This window comes from Podarcis muralis, chromosome 2 (assembly GCF_964188315.1).
Source record: "Podarcis muralis chromosome 2, rPodMur119.hap1.1, whole genome shotgun sequence".
In the NCBI taxonomy this organism is placed as follows: Eukaryota; Metazoa; Chordata; class Lepidosauria; order Squamata; family Lacertidae; genus Podarcis; species Podarcis muralis.
In genome coordinates this window covers 119,268,469-119,272,987 of record NC_135656.1, presented here as the reverse complement: position 1 = coordinate 119,272,987, position 4,519 = coordinate 119,268,469, and positions in this window count along the sequence as shown.

Sequence of the window (4,519 nt, the reverse complement as noted above, 5' to 3'; positions counted from 1 at the left end):
AGGAATCGAGTTCATTGCCTTTTTAACCCTTGCCAGGACAGATCTCTGCTTCCCCCCCCCCCTTTTTTTTTTTTTGCATTTGACAGATGGGAGTTTTGCCTTGTTGGCGGCTCAAAGGAATCGCAAGAGAATATTTGAGATGGCCTCGGGCAGCAGCCTGGCTTCATTTCTTAGTTCTAGTTACTGGGAGGTAGTCGTGTTGGTCTGCCATAGTCAAAACAAACAAACAAAAAAATTCCTTCCAGTAGCACCTTAGAGACCAACTAAGTTTGTTATTAGTATGAGCTTTTGTGTGCATGCACAGATCTTTGGATACCTAGCACCTTAGAGACCAACTAAATTTGTTATTGGTATGAGCTTTCATGTGCATGCACACTGAAGATATCCTTGGTATCTGAAGAAGTGTACATGCACATGAAAGCTCATACCAATAACAAACTTAGTTGGTCTCTAAGGAGGGATGCGGGTGGCGCTGTGGGTTAAACCACAGAGCCTACGACTTGCAGATCAGAAGGTCGGCGGTTCGAATCCCTGCGATGGGGTGAGCTCCCATTGCTCGGTCCCAGCTCCTGCCAACCTAGCAGTTTGAAAGCACATCAAAGTGCAAGTAGATAAATAGGTACTGCTCTGGCGGGAAGGTAAACGGCGTTTCTGTGCGCTGCTCTGGTTTGCCAGAAGCGGCTTAGTCATGCTGGCCACATGACCCAGAAGCTGTATGCTGGCTCCCTTGGCCAATAAAGCGAGATGAGCGCCGCAACCCCAGAGTCGGTCACAACTGGACCTGACCATGCCAGGATTAAGACCGTTGTTGTTGACATTTGTATACAGTGGCAATCAAAATGATTCAACCCCCATTGCAAATCAGGTTTATTATCCGAAGCAAATCTCTCTCTCTCAAAGTAGTATAAACACTGACAATTGGGAAACACTGGCCTGCGAGCGCTCCAATCGGAGAGCAGCCTTTACCAAAAGTGTCATGAACTTTGAAGATGCTCAAACTCAGGACGAAAGGGAGAAACGTAGATCTTACTCTTTGAAATTAGTTGCCAGGATTAAAGATCCCCACCTTCCCACAGCCATCTATCTCCCCACTCCAGTCAGAGACTACGCCTGTGTGTCGCTTCCCTTTGCTCTGCCCTTGTCATGCCTCTCCCAAGTCAGGGGGAGAGAGGAGATTGTTGTATAAACACCTACAGCTGGGAAACACTGGCCTGAGAAGAAGAAGAAGAAGAAGAAGAAGAAGAAGAAGAAGAAGAGGAGGAGGAGGAGGAGGAGGAGGAGGAGTTTGGATTTGATATCCCGCTTTATCACTACCCTAGGGAGTCTCAAAGTGGCTAACATTCTCCTTTCCTTCCTCCCCCACAACAAACACTCTGTGAGGTGAGTGGGGCTGAGAGACTTCAGAGAAGTGTGACTAGCCCAAGATCACCCAGCAGCTGCATGTGGAGGAGCGGAGACGCGAACCCGGTTCACCAGATTACGAGTCGACCGCTTTTAACCACTACACCACAATGAGAGCGCTCCAACTGGAGAACAGCCAAAAGGTGTCAGGACGAAAGGGAGAAACTCCTGCCCGGAAACCTATGTCCCCACTGTGGAAGGATATGTGGATCCAGAACTGGCCTCCACAGTCACTTACGGACTCACTGCTAAAACCATGTTTATGGAAGACAATCTTACTTGGATGCAAGTGATCGCCAAAGAAGGAGAAGATTATCAAAATTTACAGACTTTCAGCTGTTTGCCATCAGCAAACCAAACAAAAGCAATTGAAGTAGCTTGGCACGATGGATGCTTCGAGTGGTTTCTCCAAAATCACTGATGGCAGAGATGGTGGAGTCATCTGCAAACCTCTCTGGGTTGCTCGGCCTCCTAGTACAGTGGAACCTCGGTTGTCAAACGCTTCAGAAGCTGAACAATTCGGAACCCGAACGCCAACAACCCGGAAGTGAATGGTTCTGTTTTTGAGGCGCATTTCTCCATTTTTTATCCATTTTTCAAAGGATTTTGCTGACTGGCAATTGAGCCTCGGTTGTCGTATATTTTTGGTTGTTGAACTGTCTTCCAGAACAGATTACGTTCGACAACCAAGGTTCCACTGTAGCAGAAATGCCTGAATCTCTGACATTGAGCATCTGAGCTGAGGGTTTCATTTACATAAAAACATACCCTTCATTTAAATACAGTGGTACCTCGGGTTACAGACGCTTCAGGTTACAGACTCCGCTAACCCAGAAATAGTACCTCGGGTTAAGAACTTTGCTTCAGGATGAGAACAGAAATCGCGTGGCGGCAGCAGGAGGCCCCATTAGCTAAAGTGGTACCTCAGGTTAAGAACAGTTTCAGGTTAAGAATAGACCTCCAGAACGAATTAAGTTCTTAACCAGAGGTACCACTGTACTGGTTAAAAATTCATTTTCAGTACAGCCTCAGAAAGCTTACTGACTTATTTACTGAGATCTTTGCGTCATTTTACATGGTTATCTGCAATTACCTTTAAACTCAAACAAATAGGGATTGCAATAGTCTCCTTTTACTGGATGAGTTACATATTTTCTCTCGCATTAAGCAGAGCCTGTTAGATCATGAATTTCAAAAACTTTATCCAACTGACTACTCTGTATTTTTTATCTGCTTACGTAGCCTCCTCACGGAATGGTACCCAACAATTTTTATACTTTAGATTTCCCTTCCTATTAGAGAGGGGGCTTTTTGTTAGCCAGTTTAAATGCATTCCACTCATTTGTACTGTCTGGAAGTTAAAAAAAAACAAAAAAAAAACCACACTTCCAGAATAGACTTTGCTCTTGTCATATGAATACACCAGATACAATATAAGAGTGCTTTTTTCTAGGGGTGTGCAGGGGTACGCATACCCCTAAACATTTTGTGAATCTTTATACTTTTATCCATTTACTCTGCTTATTTTTCCTGGTTTGAACCATAAAAGGGTGATTTTCTTGAGTCAAAATTAGACTACCCCTAAACATATTTTAAGGGGGGGGGAGCACTGTAATATACAGTGGTACCTCGGGTTAAGTACTTAATTCATTCTGGAGATCCGTTCTTAACCTGAAACTGTTCTTAACCTGAAGTACAACTTTAGCTAATGGGGCCTCCTGCTGCTGCTGCGCCACTGGAGCACAATTTCTGTTCTCATCCTGAAGCAAATTTCTTAACCTGAAGCACTATTTCTGTGTTAGCGGAGTCTGTAACCTGAAGCGTATGTAACCTTGTAGCACCCTGCTTGTGGTTAACGCTTAGCTGGAATGAAATATTCAACGCAGCAACAGAGAAATTAAAATAATAATTTATTTGTCAGACAAATAAATGAGAGGCACAGTGGTATATGGTTACCAAGCTCTGGCCTGGCCTCCTGCCATTATGGCCAGCACTTATATTCCCTCAGCCCAGCTCCCTTGCTCCTCCTTTGGCTGCCTCTGTCCAATCAGCCTGGTTGAAATTCCTATTGGCTGTCTGCTATATCCAATCCTAAAAGATACACCCATTTCCTATTGCCTTTTATGGGATACAAAAAGCTATATATTCTTCTATCTATAAATGACAAATAAGTAGTCATATATCTTACATTTGTCTCAACAAGGAATCTTAATTACCAGATCACCTCTTGCCCTCCTTGCCCTCCAAAACAGATGGTTAATAATTTTAAATTTTTATCTTAAACATATGTCAAGGATCTTGAGTTCACATCAACATTGAAAGATCTCCTTCATTTGAAGGTTTCTAAACAAATGCCTGACAACTATATATCAGGAGTGCTCGCTGGCGTCTCCTGTCTGGCAGGGGGGCTAGGCTGGTGGCTGACTTAATTTCAGGATAAATACAACTCTTACAACTATATGAAATAAGAATCTAGCATTTCTTAAATCCTTTGCATAATTACATTTAAGCCAATATATTTAATACATAACATAGGTAGCCTTTTTAGAAGGATAAACCTTCTCAAAGTAAAAGGAAGGAACAGTTTACAGCCTCAAAATAAAATAGGGAAAAAAAGCCTCTTCCCCTGTTTACACTCCCCCCTTCTCCAGCCTGTTGCTTTCTTTTCTATTTGCTCTTGGCCTTTAACCTTAGGAAGATATGGCTCAAGTTTAATGGTTTTATTTTTCTATTTACCAACCCTTAATTATGTTGGGTCTGTGTAACCTTGCTCTTAGCCTGTAATTCCCTTTTTATGACTTTGAGAATTGTTTTCTGCTATAAATCAGGGGGCCCCCTTGTCCAGGAGAATTAACATCTTGCCAAAGTACTTAGGCAGCTGGTCTTCTGCCTGGCATGAAACATTTGTGAATTTAAGCCCATTTAATTTAGGAACCTGATCAAGATATAAGCCAATATAAGCCTTGATTAAAAATACAGTCTATATTCAGATGCCTCAACCTGAGGTACCACTGTACCATATAATTTTGTACTGCCCTCTCTTTGACATTCTACCGGCGACTCCTTTGAAGCTCAAAGTACCTACTTGCAAAGAATCTGTAATCCAGTATCTGTTGAG